Consider the following 20,658-nt stretch of genomic DNA (forward strand, 5'->3'; position numbering starts at 1 on the left):
CTATTTAGTCATTTGTACTATTTTCTATCATTTTTTTTGATAAGGTGAAATTAATAAAAATGACACAAATTTTAAGGGTTTTTGGAAAAAATTAACTTCTCCCAATAAAGTATTTCAAGAAATTAATAAAAAGATTTTGTTATTCATTTTTCCGGGAATGGAAGAAATTATTGCTTCTTTTATCGTTTTGTACATTTTTGTAAACAAGATACCACGATTTATCTTAAATTTGAAAATTTATGGGGGGGGGGGGGGGACGCGCCGGATGCGCGCGCCCCTTTAAATCCGCCACTGGATGCGACCCGAGTTCGATCCTCGTGATTGGCAGTGGTTGTATGTAAGAGGGTATGGCGGTCGCCCGCTGGGACACGTGGGTTTCCTCTGGGTACTCCGGTTTCCTCCCACATAAATGACCCCCTAGCGCAAACATCTGTGCATCAAAGGACCCCATTGGAAATAAGCTTTCGAGCTTTCATGGGTTATCCTTGGTATTTATATATGTAGGTTTGTATGCCGAATAAACATTTTGTTTATTTTATGTACGTTTTTGCATCAGGGAACGCAAATGTAATTCGTTGATTTAAAATTTATCATTAATTTTGTTGATTTATTATCACTAGTAGTTGTTGGATTCCTCTGTAAATCGTTTGACACTTTCATGGAATTATTCATCAAAAGACCTCAAGTCAATTTCCACTGAGGATGGGATGACAGACAATGAATGAAACTTAGTAGACTGAGTAGTGTGACAATAGATGTTGGGGGGGGGGGGGGGGTTGCATCATTCACTGCACATTATCAATGACCCAGAAACAAAATCAAAGAAGAGACTGGAACCAGGATTATATATACCTCTTCCACCAAATAAAGGGAGTGTTTTAAAAGGTCTTAAAACGGCAAAAATGGCCATTGGCTTTACGTTATTTATCCAGAGCAGAAGGGTTTAAAACTCCCCTAACTCCCTCTTGATCCGACACAGGAAAATTAACTACCTCTAGATCCGTCACAGGAAAATTAACTCCCTCTAGATTCAACACAGGAAAATTAACCTCATGCTATTGTTCAGGTATATAAAAAGCTGTATATGTCAAGTATTTTTCCAAGTAAGCACATATCAACTTTTTTTATTTTGATAAAAAAAAAAAAAACTAAAGTGATAATAAAGAAATGATTCTAGAAGTGGAGACCCCCATGTGCTTTAGACTTGTTGATGTTAAACTGACGACTAACACCCTGTATCTGTCGACAATCATATTGGTACACAATTAATAGAGCATGACCCCCTCCTCCAAGGAAAAAAAAAAACCAGGATCCGCCCTTTCATCCTGTATTTGTCGACAATCATATTGGTACACAATTAATAGAGCATGACCCCCTCCTCCAAGGAAAAAAAAAACCAGGATCCGCCCTTTCATCCTGTATCTGTCGACAATCATATTGGTACACAATTAATAGAGCATGACCCCCTCCTCCAAGGGAAAAAAAAAAAACCAGGATCCGCCCTTTCATCCTGTATCTGTCGACAATCATATTGGTACACAATTAATAGAGCATGACCCCCTCCTCCAAGGAAGAAAAAAACCAGGATCCGCCCTTTCATCCTGTATCTGTCGACAATCATATTGGTACACAATTAATAGAGCATGACCCCCTCCTCCAAGGAAAAAAAACCCAGGATCCGCCCTTTCATCCTGTATCTGTCGACAATCATATTGGTACACAGTTAATAGATCATGACCCCCTCCTCCAAGGAAAAAAACCCCCAGGATCCGCCCTTTCATCCTGTATCTGTCGACAATCATATTGGTACACAATTAATAGATCATGACCCCCTCCTCCAAGAAAAAAAACCCCAGGATCCGCCCTTTCATCCTGTATCTGTCGACAATCATATTGGTACACAATTAATAGAGCATGATCCCCTCCTCCAAGGAAAAAAAAAAAACCAGGATCCGCCCTTTCATCCTGTATCTGTCGACAATCATATTGGTACACAATTAATAGAGCATGATCCCCTCCTCCAAGGAAAAAAAAAACCAGGATCCGCCCTTTCATCCTGTATCTGTCGACAATCATATTGGTACACAATTAATAGAGCATGATCCCCTCCTCCAAGGAAAAAAAAAACCAGGATCCGCCCTTTCATCCTGTATCTGTCGGTCAGTTTTGTGAGGAAGTTATTTTACTTCTAAAAATTCTCATTATCAATTGTATTATAGCTTATACAGAAAACATCTGCAAGCCCCTTTCTTCATCCTGCGACTGTCGAATTAAGGTGGGCAGGTGTTCATTGATTGAATTAAATACAACTACCAGTAGTAAATTGTTTTCATTTCAGACGTCGGGATAGGCGGTTTGGTGTTAATTAATCAAGGATTTCGCAGAGGGTATTTTTAAAGATTATCAAGATACGTGTTTTATAGCAGATAATATACTTTCAAATGGAAATGAATTTGCAGAAAAACTGGATATTTTGCGTAAATTGACATTGACAACTTTTAAAATCGAGGCAGGCTACTAAAAAATAAATTGATACATGTATTACAGGGGATTTCAACAATCTCGTTTTAAAGTCAGCATTTCGCAAATGATGTAGTCGTTGTAGTGATTTAATTTCCTAATACAGACTATCATGGGTCAAATGAATAGGCGGATCAAATGCCTAAAGTCGTTTTGCAAAGTGTAAAATACATTTTGATCATACCGTAACATCTCTTCGAGCAATCTCAAACTTTAACATCACATGCTTTTTCATATCCCCTTAAGCCTCAGTGAACCCTTTTCCCGTTTCATATTTTATGTGAAAATAGTCTTGGAAGATTTGGATATTACTGGGAGTATAGCCCCAGAGAATATTTCTAATGTACTGTCACTTGGGACCCGCCAATGATCATTTCATGCTTCACATGATCCAACGGCCACACAGTTATTCATATTAAAAGATGGGGCTACAGGATTCAGCGATAAATCATTGCTTTGTGGAATTTAAAACAAACACAAATCCTAATTTACGTTGTACTGAAAACACTCCAAAAGTGTAGGCACAGTCATAGGGATTAGCTGAATGAATAGCAAATAAACCCAGACTCTAACCTTTATGAATCCTATTTCACGGATGTTATGCCAGGTATTGTTTAAGGTAAAGTTATCAGGTTTTATTTGACATAGTTGTGAAAACTCGCCTTCGTTTAACTCGGATGAATAGCCATCGCCATGAACGCGGCGCACCTACAGCGTAAGACGTAAACATAAGATTTCGTTGTGTCCTGCATATAGAAGTCAAAATCCCCAGAACTCTCACTTCACCAGACGCAAATTGGATGATGAACAATAAAAAATTGCAAATTTTGCTCACATATGCGCATTGATCGTTATAATAGTGTACGTAGCAACTATAGAGAGTGCATTCTATCTAGCTCACCTGGGCCGACGTGAGCTTTTCTGATCGTAGTCTGTCGTCGTAAACGTTTCACATTTTCATCTTCTCCAGAACCACTGGGTCAATTTCAACCAAACTTGCCACAATGCAGCCTTCATCGAGTGAAGGGAATTCAAGTTTGTTCAAATGAATTACCGTATCCCTTCAAAGGGGAGATAATTATTAAAATGCAAAAATAGGGTGGAGTCATTTCAAAATCTTCTCAAGAACCACTTGGCCAGAAAAGATGAAATTCATATGAAAGCTTCCTGACATATTACAGATTAAAGTTTGTTAAAACCGTGATCCCCGGGGGGTAGAATGGGGCCACAATAGGGGTTAAAAGATTTACATGCAAATATGTTTGGAAATCTTTAAAAATCTTCTTCTCAAGAACCACTGGGCCAGGAAAGTGGAAATTTACATAAGATAAAAGCTTCCTGTCATAGTACAAATGTAAATTGTTTAAAGTCATCCCCCGGGAGGATGGGGCCACAATATGAGATCGAAGTTTTACATATACAAATATATAGTGAAAATCTTTTAAAATCCTTTTCTCAAGACCGACTGGACCAGACATGTTTATTTGCGCATTAGTAGTTAAAATAGTGCGTGTATCAATCATAGATAAATAGTGTGTGTATCAATCATAGATAAATAGTGTGTGTAGCTATCATAGATACATAGTGTGTGTGTAGCTATCATAGATAAATAGTGTGTGTAGCAATCATAGATAAATAGTGTGTGTAGCAATCATAGATAAATAGTGTGTGTAGTTATCATAGAAAAATAGTGTGTGTAGCAATCATAGATAAATAGTGTGTGTAGCTATCATAGATAAATAGTGTGTGTAGCTATCATAGATAAATAGTGTGTGTAGCAATCATAGATACATAGTGTGTGTAGCAATCATAGATAAATAGTGTGTGTAGCTATCATAGATAAATAGTGTGTGTAGCTATCATAGATAAATAGTGTGTGTAGCAATCATACATGATGTATTCTTTTCATCAATACTGTTATCCTTCCCCTTTTGTAATTTAAAATCTTGTTTATCATCAATACACATGTATTTAATGAAAAGCAGGTAACAGACAACAATTTGTTTTAACTAGAAATACATGTAGATAGAAGAACTATGAGTTACTATACAAAATGTCAGAGAAATTCATTGAGTCTGCCGAAAGGAATATACAACACTATCCAGTTTTATTACTAGACAACTTTTCACGAAAGGGGCTGGATTCCATATGCATAGATATATCAATCATCAATCACGTGACATTTGTAGATAATGATTAATTAGCAACAACGAACATACCTGTATATATTGCGCGTGACATTTAGTAGCACTGCATCCAGCTGATACTCTACAGGTAAGTGTCAATTATTGAAACATACTCTATACAGTTATTGTCATACGTGCTTTCATATCTTAAAGGGAAATTTGTTTTGAAAAATGGGAATAGTTGGTGTCCTTATATTTAGGAAGGGTATTTGCAAAATAGGGCTTGAAAAGTAAGTTGCATTTATCACATTATTTATAATTTAAAATTCAAAACTCTTGGGTATATTATGTTTTGATGACTGCAAAATTTAGAAAGCACACGTCCAAATATACACGTTCTATCGCTAGATAAAGAGGTTAATCTTATGTTGCAAAAGTACGCATATTGTTGTATTTTGCACAATTTTCTTACAGTGAAAATGGATATTGAAAATACATTGCAATCCTGAAGGGAAGTTCATAAATTTTTCTAAAAGTATTCGAATTCTTCGAAAAATATACATAAATAGTGTGTGAAATTACAATAGTTCAATGTTTCTACTCTTCAATATGAGGCAATATTGTAAACATTGATTTAGTGAAGTTCATAAATTTTCCTTAAAAATATTCGAATCTTTGGAAAAATATATATGAATGGTGTGCAAAATTACATTAGTTAAATAATCTATTTTTACTCACTAAAAGGCAAACATTGTAAAAATTGTTTTAGTGATCTTTGCCTGCTATTGTGGAATGAAGACCCGGTCTGAGATAAACAGGGATACAAAAATGGAGGGAGGACAACACCCGAATGTTCCAATGAAATCTCAACAAAGCCGTGAAAATCGGTAAAATGTTATGTATTGAAATATGCTTGAAAGATTTGAATCATGTGATTATTGTATGCGCATATATCAACCAAAGATTTACATGTTCAGCTGTGTCCAGTACTAGTTATAATTCTTTATATCAGGCATGTCTGTAAAAATATAGGGTTAACTTGTAGCGTGTATTTTATAGCTTTTATGCATGTACGATTACTGTTAGGTGATCATTCAAGGCATATTAGCTTTGCGTAGGGGTCTGGATTTATAAAATATGTGTTCCGATTCTTTAATGATAGAATGCATATCCTTTATGATATATATATTTGAGGTATTACAATTTTAAAATATTATATCATATATTTGATATATATAAATGATCGATGACACGAACAACAACGAATTCTGATCTTCAGGACGATAGAATATGTACATAGAAATGAAAACTAAATAGAAAAGCAACTACCACTACAGCTAAACTACAAAATCTGTTACAAAAAAAAAAGTTTCCTGGTTAAGGGGAAAATAATTATTATATAATTCATTAAAATTATCAAGTGTTTTATATAATATATATATATATATATATATATATATATATATATATATATATATATATATTTAAAAGTCTCTGTTTTGGAAGTAAAATATAGAAAAAACTCTAAACACTTTGTTGAAATATTTCGACCGTGTTACCGGTCTTCTTCAGTCGTGTTTATCTCTCATAGCAACGACTGCATACACGAAAGTGCTATGACGTCACAGTAAGTATTATAAACGTCAAAGTTGATATTGCGCGAAAAACATTTGAGAAAGGTAAGAGTCTCATAATAAAATGAACAAATACTCACCCGATCTTGTGGACACATCCTAAAATATGACTATGCATACAATTAAATATTTGGTATTAGTAAGTATTATAAACGTCAAAGTTGATATTGCGCGAAAAACATTTGAGAAATGTCAGAATTTCAACAAAGTGTTTAGAGTTTTATATATATATATATATATATATATATATATATATATATATATATATAATGAAAGGTGAAGATAACAAACTGTGATAAATCTCATAAATTCTGACCATACACAGAATCAGCTCTTGCATATCGAATAGTTGAGAGAGATTAACACCATACGCAGGTGATAATGGAATATTGCTACATAGATAATAATGATATCTTTAGACAACCCTCTTACTTAGCGAGAAAGATTTTATCAATATTGCATGTTCAATGAATTTATAGTGAAAGCAATAATTACAGATCTTTAAAATCTTAGATGCATTGGTATTGAATTTGGCATCATTAATGTTTGGAAGGGTGATCACAAACAACGCTACAACCATCATATTGCACAATCTGTTTTTAATAACAATATACGACTGATAACCCCAGAATGAGATTTTCTTAATTTACTTTGTATGCGCTTCAAAATGATATATGATAGAAATGGCAATTATTTGATATAAAATTTGACATTTTGGATGCTACATGTATTTGATATAAAAACTTAATATTTCACAGTTAACATAATTATTACCTCTATGTTTATTAATTCAAATCTAAGATACGTGCTGCAGGAATAGGGGTGTCATAGTTAACCATTTCTACCCTGAAAATTACTAGGTAAAAATAACACTGCTTGCAACTTATGTTACAACACATATTGAGATAACTATAAAGGAAGAGAAATATTGCCCTCGATGATGAATAATTTGAAGTTAAACACTGAATAGTTTCCGGAGCATTTGTGTTATTTACTGACACTAAAGACAGATAAGGATACCATATATATATAACTTAAATCAAGCCCATTATATATTGCGATAACGATTTTGTATATTTGTTTAATATGAAGCAACTGCAGCACTTTTAACGTAAAATTCATATTTTCATAAGGTCGTACTACCACTTTCAGCTACAGCTTGTGTAGAAATACAAGTAAAATGGCAGAATTCGGCAGACATTATCAATGCCCCTTGCAGTATTTAACTCCTTTTTGAGTAGATAGCACTGTGGTGATAATGATAATTCACTTGATATGTCTTTTCAAAAAATAAAGATAAAAAGATATGTCAGAAAATTTGACGCAATACGTCTTGATAAATTGATACAGTACTTCAGTTGAATAGACAGGTTGGCTGCTGTGATTTGTGTGTTGTGACTTTGATCACTTGAGTGATGACGGGCGTAAATTCACGCTTTTACTTCAGAATACGGACTCATATACTTATACATGTATCAGTAAACGTCCCTGGTTTTATTCAAATTGCAAAGGTTAGAAACATGGAACTTATTTTTGCAGGAATATGATGAAATGATCATGTTAGAATTAATTTTAATTATACATTTAACTTTATTCAATATTACTTCAACATGAACATGCAGAAGCAGACACTTTCATTTTTAGACAATCATTCCACCTCTCGTATCTCAAGTTTTATTTTCAAATCGTAACATGTTGTGTAGTAATCCTATTGTATCGTGTCGTGCGTGTATGCTATCATATTTTGTGTTAATCCTATCGTATCTTCGTAATCCTATCGAATCTTGTGTTAATCCTATCGTATTGTGTGTTAATACTATCGTATCGTGTGTTAATCCTATCGTATCTTTGTAATCACACCGTATCTTGTGTTAATACTATCGTTTCGTGTGTTATTCCTATCATTTCATGTGTTAATCTATCATATCTTGTGTTAATCCTATTGTATCTTTGTAATCCCATCGAATCTTGTGTTAATCCTATCGTATCTTTGTAACTCCATCGAATCTTGTGTTAATCCTATCGTATCTTTGTAATCCCATCGTATCTTGTGTTAATCCTATCGTATCTTTGTAATCCCATTGTATCTTGTGTTAATCCTATCGTATCTTTGTAATCCCATCGAATCTTGTGTTAATCCTATCGTTTCGTGTGTTAATCTATCATATCTTGTGTTAATCTTATCATATCTTTGTAATCCAATCGTATCTTGTGTTAATCCTATCGTATCTTTGTTATCCCATCGTATCTTGTATTAATCCTATCGTATCTTTGTAATCCCTTCGTATCTTGTGTTAATCTTATCGTATCTTTGTAATCCCATATTATTTTGTGTTAATCCTATTCTATTGTGTAACGTTAGTGTATCACACATCTGAGTATCATATTAGGAAGAACGTACTGCAATGCATAGTATTGAAATGCAGTATATCAAATGTTACATGTTAATACATCGTTTACATTAACATTTCAGAGTGCATTCTATACAGCCTTCACCTTCAGGGGGCACGGCGAAGACAAGTAAGTATTCATTCCAAATACATAAATTGTTGGTCATATATGGATTTTTATCATCTCGTCCTAACAGACCTCAAGGGCAGGTGTGCCATATTTGGATTGAACGTGTAGATTTAAATCATAAAGTATATGTATGAACAAATGAAGATAGCGCAAAGTGATAGATGAAAGGTGATCTAATGAATCCTAAAAAGAAATACAAAATTAAGAGAAGGGAAAATACGGACCCCTGGACATACCAGAGGTGGGATGAGGTGCCTAGGAGGAGTAAACATCCCTTGCTCACTGGTCACACCTACTGTGAGCCCTATATTATGATAAGATAAACGAAGTAAATCGTAGGCAAAATTAGTTTATAAAGAGCGGCCTAAAATGGTATGAATAACGTCAGACAGCATTCGACCTCGCAAAAGATTGTATTTCACAATTGGATCATTATGATGACAATAGAATAAACTTATTGATGAGTAGCCCGCCTCGATTAGAATATTTATCATACGCAGAACATGCCATCGCATATCAAATCAGTTAAGAGACATAGACAATATATACAGGTGATAATGGAATATTGCGACATAGAAATTTGAATTTTATAATAGAGAAGCTGAAGTCATATCGTTTGTCATTAAGTTGCTATGTTAGTTTGCCGTTGACATCTATATTCAATAAAATATCCAAATATAGAGCAGATATGTAAGATTCTATGGTGTTTTTCATTTCAAAGTCACTGAGATATATCGAATTTCGAATCGATATATGAATGAAAATGATTATTGTTAATAGATAAAACGTCGTCTATATACAAATGTACCTAAATGTCGAATGAAAGGTCACAACAAGATATTTCTTTTCTGCTCATGCAGAAGATTTTGACTAAATTCTGCCCCATATGAATACAAAATAGAGGTCAGCTTAGAATGGAGCTGCCGCATGATTATTCCGACATAGTGTTGGAAGAGCTGATTACCATACACTAGGTAATTATTGTCAATGAGGAACTCTAGCATCTTTATAATATCAACTTCAAAGTACTTGTGCTTTGAATGAATCACAGTGGTGTTTAGCAAAATACAAAACCAGTGCTCAAGACTCATTATGTTTTTCGTGTATTTCCCGAGAGTTATACTTACGTAAAGAAGCACATCTTCTCAAGTCACAGGGTAACGGGCGGTAAGTACAGTAAAATAGCACACAAGTTGGCGTCTATCAGTTTTCAAAACGAAAACCAAAGGTTATTGGGAAATGTATTTGTGAATGTATTTTTACGTGGCGGTTCACTTCTGTTCTAAATTCTAGGTCACATTTCAACCTCTGAAATTGGAGTTCAAACGGAATTATTGATGGCGGATCCTCGTTCATGGCATATCAGTTTGTTTCGTAAGTACATGACATTGGTTTTATGTATTAAAACATAACTATTTATCTTTGCTGCAAAAATTACTTCAATTCTTTATTCTTTTTCAAATGTTTCATAGGTTTACATGCACTTGCTTGAACGAATATACATGTAATGCACTGTTAATTCTATTGTCATATAGCAACATCATCCAATCGTTCGATTTAATATCATTGTCTTTATTTTCGTTTCTGATCTTTATTTTTTGTTCATTTTCCAAAAACTCTATTTGCTAAGTCTTCTGTTAGATCAGATGCGTCTTGAACCCTTCTTTAAAACAGCAAGGGAAAGACTTGGGAAGAATTTTTTCAGGACTTTTGTTTTCATTAATAATGAATAAAGAAGCTTTTAAATTTCAGTTGTCCTCAAGTACATATACATGCACACACACACACACACACACACACACACACACACACACATCCAACCACCCAAGTGTGCCAAACGGGGATAGGTTTTTTTGCTGTTTAAAGTAATTCCACCCTTCTGTGATGTCATCAGATTTTGCAAAATCAATAATTTATTTAGATTTATGCATGATAGGAACATCAATTTTATTGGAGTCTTTTCCTATAGTTATTGTAAAAAAAAATCGTGTTAAAAATAAAATATTTCAAAAATCTAAGTTATAGATGAATAATCAATGATACGTTTCAAAATATTGAATCCAGGGGCAATAACCCTGTTTCTATTGATTTCTTTATCGAGTCTATTATGCGATAGATTTCCTTTATTATTTTTACAAACATATGGTATATTTTTGTGAAGATACAGTTTCATGAAATTGTTATGAATGCTACTATATCGTCATAACCAGTTTGTATGGAATTTTAATAACGCCGTTTAAGGAAAATTGCAATTTTCTGACGGTGATATGATTCTGTTTATGTACGTCTCACATTTTAAAAAGTGTGATGACCTATGTATTTTATTTGATAATTTGTTAGTTTTAACTAATGAATGGAAATAAATACAATTTTAAACTTGTATCAGATAAAACTGCAAGTATGGAGTTGCGTGGGTAATTCTTTATTTTCATTGATTCATAGAATATTTATCCGTTGCTTATATGAAACAATATGAAACGTTTACGATTACAACTTCATTCGGTCAATAACATTTGTTTTAAGCCGATCACATTTTCCAACACAAATGAAGACATAATTCACACTCATTGATATCCACACACCAGTAATATGAACGATTGTATCTAAACGGGGACATAGAAAACAAATAAAATAAAGAATACAAGATTTTTTTTACCACTTTGATGTTTAATTTAAAATGTTTGCTTGCTGCAAATCAATCTATATTGATGGATATCAATTTCATAAATAATCAACCACAAAATGGTCCCCAGAAAACGCATTGTCGATTAGCTCCTTAACTGCACAAAGAGAAATCAAATCGAATTTCGATTTATAATCATGAGTAAAGGTCAAGATAACGAACAGTGATCAAACTCATAACTTCTATATGGAATACAAAATTAAGAGTTGGGCAAACACGGACCCCTGGGCATACCGGAAGATCAGATGTCTAGGAGGAATAAGCATTACCCGACGACCGGTCACACCCGACGTGAGTCCTATGTCTTGATTAAAATCAGTATGTAAAGAACAGCTTAAAAGTGGTGTGAATTGCGTCAGACAGAATTTGACATAATGATAGGTATTGGCAAGCTAGATAATTATGATCACCATAGAATAAGCTAAATGCTGACTTTAAATCAGACTGTTCAATCCCTTCGCAGCACCTAAGGTGGCCAAGGGACATTTCGGCGAAAATATGCAATTGAAAAACATCATTTATTACGACTGCTGGAATATTTTGGAACTTTACTGATATTGAATGAAAATATGATGGACTAAAATACATATTCAGGACGATTATATCTTATATTTAGACTGATCACGTGATTCGGCGTCACGTGGTTTTATCATATACACCTGTTATATTGAGGTCGTCCATGAATTCTGATATTGCAAAGGCATAATAAGGTTGAAATTCAGACTTGAATTCATGAACGTTTTAAACAACATCTGTAGCTATGAAAACGCCGCTGAGTTCTACGATTTCGATTGATGATTGTTGCAATAATATTGTATTACATGTTAATTTTTTTGCCGGTCAATTAAATGCATTTTAATTTGAAATAAATAAGATATTTTAAATTTTTTTTTAGGAATGCAGCACTTTTCAAATAGTTTAATATTTCTTTGGTTCACTTTAATAAACCCACCGTAATGCATTGAGAGTACAATAAATCGATTTGTAGGACCCACCTATCTGCCTCCTTATCTATAGATAAAGCATTGATCTTTTTCCAACGGGATAAATTTAAAATATTTCAGTGAACTTATAGGAAAGGCATTGTTCTAAAATAACCGAAGTGTCTCATACCAAAAAAATGAGGGCCGAAGTGTCTTGGGCCGAAATGTCTCTAAAATTTGGGCCGAAGTGTCCAATTTTTTGGGCCGAAGTGTCCAACTTTTTGGCCGACGTGTCTTTGGGCCGAAACGTCCGACTACCGTCAGAATGCATCATGATGACTTCAGAATGACGAGTGCATGGCTATCAAGTTTTTCCTTATATCTCAAGGTGTCAGATTACATAAACGACAAAAAAAAAAAAAAAAAAAAAAAAAAAAAAGTTTAATACTAAGTTGTTGTGTAGTGCTATACTTCCGTGCATTTTAGGAACATTAATTATCTTAATTCATGATATTTTGAAGGATTCCGATTTTTTGTTGTTTATGTGTGATGTCATATACACAATTCTATTAGATTAGGACATGCCTCCTTACTAGAACCTTAATTGTGCTGCGCTGTGTTATCAACTTGTTTCTCAGTCGGCTACCTCGATTTAAAAATTGATTATACGAGGAACAAGCTTTTGCATATAGAATCAGTTGAGAGACATAAACACCATATATAATTGTAATTAAAAGATTTATATAGCGCCCTATCAACATTAATTATCTAAAGCGCTTCACAAATGTGAGAGAAAAGACAATATGAAATTGATGTGAACATACGTGTACATATGAATAAGATATTCGTAGTGTCAGAATTAAAATGCATAATTATCATTATTAATATATAGTGCTAATATAATGATATAATTACCCTAATAATCTATAAAACAATTCAAAACAACCCTTGGGAATAATTAAATACATATAAAGGACATAAGTATAATAACAAACTACAGTTCAAATAGCAACTGGAGGTTGTTGTTTTTTTCACACACAAAATTGCTAATTAAAAGCTAATCTTAAAGGATGCGTTTTGAGGTCCGCTTTAAAACTAGACAGTAATGTTATGTAGGTGATTATGGGATATTGCTACATAACTATGGGTAGTAGACGGTGTAGAAGCCGAAGTTTGGAATGATAATGTTATTGTCAGAATAGTTGTACGTTTTCTATGAAAATAAAACTGTATCGTGCACATGTTTTTAGAAGACAACTCCTATACCTTCTCTTGATAGCCTTAAGGGGCTGAATGATTACTTTATCGAAATTTTGTAGAGTTGTGCTCAATCTTTCCTCGATTCAGAATTCTTAAAACGTTTCCTATTTTCCAGAAGACAATTTGAACTGTCAGGAACAAATTCATCACGTGTTGCAAAAATCAGTTAAGATTAGCTTGCAGGATATATAAGTATAAAGCAATTTGACATGAATTTATAATCACTGTGTCATATTGTATTTATAGCACAAGATGTACAAAACGCAATTCGCTACTGGGAATCAAAGAGAAGAGAATTTTGACCCATAGGAGAACGTCAAAGCCAAAATATAAGTATGAGGAAGTTTTATTATCAGCTTTATCAACATTATAAGTTTTTTCGTTAATCAATAATGATATATATTAAAGATGCTAAGTGCCCCGTGCATACTACACAGCTATTGCATTAAACATAGATTATCAAACATGTTTTTGTAGTTATTATCTCTGATGTTTTTGTTTTGTAGGATTGTGAAAGACAAAGATTTATCCACATCCGGACCTGACCATACGATTGATTCTCTTATAGTTTCATTATTAAATATTTTACTTTATGTAAATTTATCACAGTAATGATGTAGCGTTCCTCATTGTACAGCTGCTCGTCTTATTATAGTGTACCTCATACATACAAGATTTTATCACTAGAGAGGACAAGAATTAGAGCAATTCTCTTGAAAAGTATCCCCTTCTAATGACATTGTCGAAAGAAGTCCATACAAGCTTTGTACAAAGTATATCTCTGTGTGTGTGTGTGTGTGTGTGTGTGTGTGTGTGTGTGTGTGTGTGTGTGTGTCCTATATATATATATATATATATATATATATATATATACATTATATATATATATATATATATATATATATATCATAGCAAAACTTCTATACATTGGTATTGAGTGTTAGCGTAACCTTGATTTCCTTTTTTCATTGTGATTATGAGTTTTGGTTTTGGTATTTTGGTTTTGGTTTATATGTTTGATTTTTCAAATTTTCATTTCCATCCACAAAATGTATTGAATATTTTGTTTAAGGGCAATATAATGCATCATAATGAAACATGAATGGTGAAGATAACGAACAGTGATCAATCCCATTAATACGATAAGCAATACAAAATAGACAGTTGGGCAAACACGGGTGAGGACGCGCCAGAGGTGGAATCAGGTGCTAGGAGGAATAAGCATCTCCTGTCGACCGGTCACACCCACCATGAGCCCTATATCTTGATCAGGTAAACGGAGTTATCTGTCTAACAATCGGTATGAAATACGTCAGACAGCATTTGAACCAATGATAGGTTGCATTGTCAAACTACATATACAGTACTTAAAGGATATCTTATTTGTATTCATATTTGTATGTTTTTTGTTCGACAGATGTTGAGCTACATGTATTTAATATAGCTTTCTGTGGTCAATGTAATTTGAATTAGACGTTACTTAAATCCAGTCATGTATATACTCTATAACGAGTAAGCGGGCGGATTTAACATTCATATGTATAAGCCTGTCCTGCGGTACATCTTTTATAAAGATAAAACAGAAGTTGTCTATGTAGACTTTCAAAGGCGAAAAGAATGGTTAATGTATCAAGAAGTAAGTAAATCAAATGATTTTTACCCACCATGGAAATCCATGGTAGGCTATCTAAAATTGATGAAAATAATCTATTTCAACTCATTGACATATGGCGTTTCCAAACCACAATATACGTTTACCACTTTCCAGTGGACAAAGTCACATCGAGTATGACAATATAGGATAAGATTTTAGTTTGACAATGGGTCAAATGCTATCTGATGTGTTTGATAAGGCCGTCCTTGAATACCGATTCTGACTACGGATTTCTCCGTTTTTCTTATCAAGATGTAGGGTTCGTGGCGTGGGTTGACTTAACGACTGGGGATGCTTACTCCTCCTAGGTACCTGATCCCGCCTCTGATATATACCAGGGCCCGTGTTTGTCCAACTGTCTATTGTGTATATCTTATAGGAGATTGATCACTGTTTGTTATCTTCACCTTTTCATTCTTCAGTTTAATAGTAACTAAATCTGAATCGAGTTGTTAATTGATATAACCTACATCCTCGGCTTTCCCTACTGGTTTTAAGTTATTCTAAAATTTTGTTAATCGACAAGATTTGAAATGACACATCGATGTCTTTGAAAGATTGCGAACACGCTAGAACTTGTAAAACTACAAAGAAATAAGATAACTACAATTGATTTAACCACCAGTGATATACTATAAACATTATCAGTATGTGTTGCCAGTGATATACTATAAACATTTTCAGTATGTCTTGTTTCAATCTTTAAGATTTGTTGTTTTTGTTTACAGGCCTGTAAAATGTGAAATCATTCAAGAAAATATTTTAAATCATGTATTATTGATTTTTTTATCTGAAAACTCAATGACATTTTGTGTTTAGGATAGGTCAGGTTTGCTTTGCGTGCAGGTATGCCAAATTTCATCTAGAAGATGTGGTGATATATTCGTCTATTTGATTATGAAATGAGTATGGACCATAATATGACTGTGGAATTGAATCTAATGGCTGAAAGTAGAGAACCCACACTGTAGGAAATGCTGAGTTTTCAGGGGGAAAACACACGGGAAAAGAAGCCACGTGTACATGCATGGCGATGCAATGCGTATGTTTAAAAAGACGAGGGTAACTCCGCCGTTTATACGTGTAATAGTTGTATTGTGTGATTAAATACTTTGTCACTATCTAATTATTATCGTGTTATTATATGTTAATAGATGTTGGGTAGAAAAAACTAGAAAATAAGTTAACCAACCAAGTGAATTTTAAGTTAAAGAACAGTGATCAATCTCATAAATCCTATAAGCAATACAAAACAGAGAGTTGGGCAAACACGGACTCCTGGATATACCAGAGGTGGGATCAGGCGCCTAGGAGGAGTAAGCGTCCCCTTTTGACCGGTCACACCCGCCGTGAGCCCTATATCTTGATCAGGTAAGCGGGGTTATTGGTAATCAAAATCAGTCTAAGAAGAAGGGTCTAACAATCGGTATGAAACGTTAGACAGCATTTGACCCAATCAGACGTTGTATCGGCAAATTAGAATGTTATGATGACCATAGAATTTGCGAAATGCTGACTTTAAACGAAACTGTTGAAACCCCTGCACCATCAATTTGTTTGTCAGTATCCTGCCTCGAATTAGAAACTGATCATACACTCAACAAGTTCTTGCGTATCGAATCAGTTGAAAGACATAAACACCATATGGAGGTGATAATGGAATATTTTACATCAATAGGGAAAGTTGACAATGGAGAAGCTGAAATCATCCCGTTTATTGTATACCCATCAATGTTTCGTGGGTGTTTTTTTTTTTTTACGATACTGTAGATTTCACAGAGTGTAATCCGGTTTTCCGTATCACCACACTGATATTTTCTGATTCCGTATCAGTATCCTCTGAAACTGATGACGTCACAATGCATCAACGCAATGTTTCTTGTGGAAAATATTGACTGCGTCACCAACAAAACTGCGTACACAAAATATAATTTCCCTGTATGTCTGTGTTTTTGCTTATTTAGATTACATCTATCTTATAAATGTAGATTTAAAATGCATAAGGGGTATATAATAAATCACACCTTATTTTGAAGATAACACCACACGAGTTGAAATTCGAACAAGTAATTCGTTTTAATTTTCCAACATTTTCACCATTTTGAAACATGTCAAATTCATATTAGTCTAAGAGTAATACGTTCCTAAAGTAGATCTTCAAGGAAAATTTGTTTCAAAATCTCCTATCGACACCAAAAAACAAAAAACCAAAAAAAAAAACAAAAAAACAAACAAAAAAGAATCCTCACTGCACGAACTTTTTCTTTTCATCAACAGTAACATTATCATTTTTCATTTATTTACTGGTTTCAAAATAAATAATCCATTTTCGCATATTTTCTTCTGAAAGTTGATGTCCATTCAAAATCTTGATGAAAGTAAATGTGCTTTTTACACGAAAACAAAACTATCCTCTATCATGTCGTGATAAACTGGTAATTAAGTCTCCCAAACGAAGTGTGGAGACTTGTGTGTTTTTGCTCGGTTCTTCTTCCTCTTCTTTCTCGCGCCTAAAACTGTCCGAAACCGTTCTCCGTAACCAGTTGATGAAAGTAATAGATAGTCAAGGATATGATATACCAATGTATCTAGATGTGCAGAAATGTTTTTGTTTTCAGATTGAAGGAGGTTATGGTACATTTTAGGGGGATCAAATGGGGGTGGGGTTTAACATAGAACAATATGGGGGAAAATTAATTCCAAATTTCAACAGCTATAACTTGACAAATTTGATACATACAGTCCTGGTGTCTTCAGAAATGAATAGAGAATGACAGAGCCTACTAATTAGTATCAAGGTCAAGTAACTCCAGTGACCTTGACCTTAGAATATAAAACTAGTATTACTTAAGGAGGTATGCTACATCAGAGAAATTTGATATGGATGAAAAGTGGAGGATATGTACAACACTATTTTGAAATTGAAAACTTTCAAATACTTTATTTAGTCAACAAATGCAGTTTTAGTAGAAAGCAATGTGAAAAAAAAAATTAAAACCCCTGCTGGTCTCGAACCCGTAATCTACAGTTCAACAGTCGACGTGCTTTTTCCCCTTTTATTTACAGTCGACGTGATAATTTACTGTGCTACTCAGCTAGGCAATAATTTTTTAAATGAATAGACAAATATTGCTGATATTTATATTTCCACCCATGTTTTAAAAGTAAGTCAGTCATTGTGACGATGTAGAGTACATCCTTAAGATACAGGTCTGATAGAGACATGGGGTCTTCAGAAATGATGAAAGGATGATGAGATCCACAAATTGGTATCAAGGTCAAGAGACCCCAGTGAACTTGACCTTTGACCTGGAACATACAAACTGTTATAACTTTAAAACTGGGACTAATAGCGACATGGAATCTTCAGAAATGGTAAGAGGATGACAGGACCTACAAACTACTATCAAGGTCAAGTGACTCCAGTTACCTTGATTTTTGACCTTAGAACTTAAAACTGGTATTACTTAAGAACAAGGTCTGATATATACATGGGGTCTTCAGAAATGATGAAAGGATAATGAAATCTAGAGATTGGTATCAAGGTCAAGTGTGACTCCAGTGACCTTGACCTCTAACCTTGAACATACAAACTCGTATACTTTTAGAACTTGAATTGATAGAGATATGGGACCTTCATTAATGACAAGAAGATAAAATCTACAAACTGATATCAAGGTCAAGTAACTCTAGTAACCTTGACCTCTGACCTTGGAATAAAATTGGTATTACTTAAGAACTAGATCTGATAAAGAGATGGTATTTTCAGAAATACTGAAAGGATGACGGAATCTACAAATTGGTATCAAGGTCAAGTAACTCAAGTGAGCTTGACCTACGCCTTAATTCTGGTATAACTTTATAACTGGGACTGATAGAAACATGGAATCTTCAGAAATGATGAAAGTGTAGTGACCTACAAACTAGTATCCCAATTTACCTTGACCTTTGACCTTAATTATAAAAAATTATGTAACTTTAGAATCAAGACTGATAGAGACATGGGATAATTGAAAATGATAAGAGGATGTTGGGACCTACAAACTTGGATCAAGGCCAAGTGACACAAGTTTTACTGAAGGAAAAAATGGGGATTTTTTTTTAAAATGTCAAAACCAAAGCCTTCATGATCTAGATTTTTTAAATGTAGTCAAAATTGGCATGGATTTAGTATTAGTAAGAAAAAAGCCAGTACTTCATTTGGGATACTTTATAATCGGTTGGTTATAATCATATCTTGTTTGTCTGTAAACTTCTAGGGATTTGAACTGCAGAATTCTTCACTCTTGTACAACTTTAGAATATTGTGTCGAATAGATGAGATATAATCAAGCGCCATCTTAAACTACAATAGCTTACTGGCGAGTGAGTTCCGAATAACTTAGCGGGAACGAACGGTTTCAGGGAACGAACGTGTTTAAATGAGAACAGAACACCTTGGTAGGGGAACGGAACACTTTGAACTGGGAACGGAACACGGAACGGTTAGAACGGGACAGTTTGATGTGGTAGCAGCACTGTTCTTACTGGGATTGGAACGGTTCAAAGGATGTAGTAATATGCTTCTGGGTCTGTAGATAAAGAAATGGTTTTAGAAGTGGTTACCTTGGATGTGCTTTGGCACTGTCAACGTAAAACTGACGGCTAACATCTAGAATGATACAGAATTAATACAAGAGCCGGACCAGCTCCGCCGATTCATGGAGTATCTGTTGATCGCTTTTGAGAGAAAGTTTAGTAACTTCGAAACATTCTCATTTTCACTTGTTTTATAACTAGACTGAAAACTGCAAATCCCTTTCGTCAATCCGCAACCGATGTCATAATTAGGCAGGTGTTTATTGATCGATTTCTGCAAGTGTTAATAGTAAACTGCTATCATTTGATCGGGATATTTACGCAGAAGACATAAGGATGAGCGGTTTGGTGTTAATTAATCGACAAATACACAGACGGTATTGTTTTAGGTTATCATGATTTCTGATTTAGGGCATTCTATGTAGTCTCAAATGGTAATGACTTTGATTATGAATCTGTTTACCTGATCAAGATATAGGGCTCTCAGTGGATGTGACCGGTGCACAGGAATGCTTACTCTTCCTAGGTACCTATTCTCACCTCTGGTATATCCAGGAGGTTCTGTTTGTCCTTCTCGTAATTGTTCTATTCTTTAAAGAACTAATGAAATTTATTGTTCGTTCTTCACCTCTTCATAAAAAAAATGATAAAATTTTAGAATTGAATCCATTTTTCATTTACAATGAATTTAGAGTAAACAATAGAATTTCTAAACATTTTATAAATACATGTATTATAAATGGGATATCTGGACTCAGTT

The 20,658-nt window shown here is 34.0% G+C and overlaps 1 long non-coding RNA gene across 1 annotated transcript; it reads left to right on the forward strand.

The window, feature by feature from the left end:
• The first annotated feature begins 10,093 nt into the window (after nucleotides 1–10,093).
• LOC125666222 (uncharacterized) lies at nucleotides 10,094–14,274 on the forward strand. The gene is made up of 3 exons (XR_007366595.2): nucleotides 10,094–10,174; nucleotides 13,913–13,999; nucleotides 14,173–14,274. It is a non-coding gene; the product is annotated as an uncharacterized LOC125666222 (long non-coding RNA).
• The last annotated feature ends 6,384 nt before the right edge of the window (nucleotides 14,275–20,658 follow it).

Source organism: Ostrea edulis, chromosome 10 (assembly GCF_947568905.1).
Source record: "Ostrea edulis chromosome 10, xbOstEdul1.1, whole genome shotgun sequence".
NCBI lineage: Eukaryota > Metazoa > Mollusca > Bivalvia > Ostreida > Ostreidae > Ostrea > Ostrea edulis.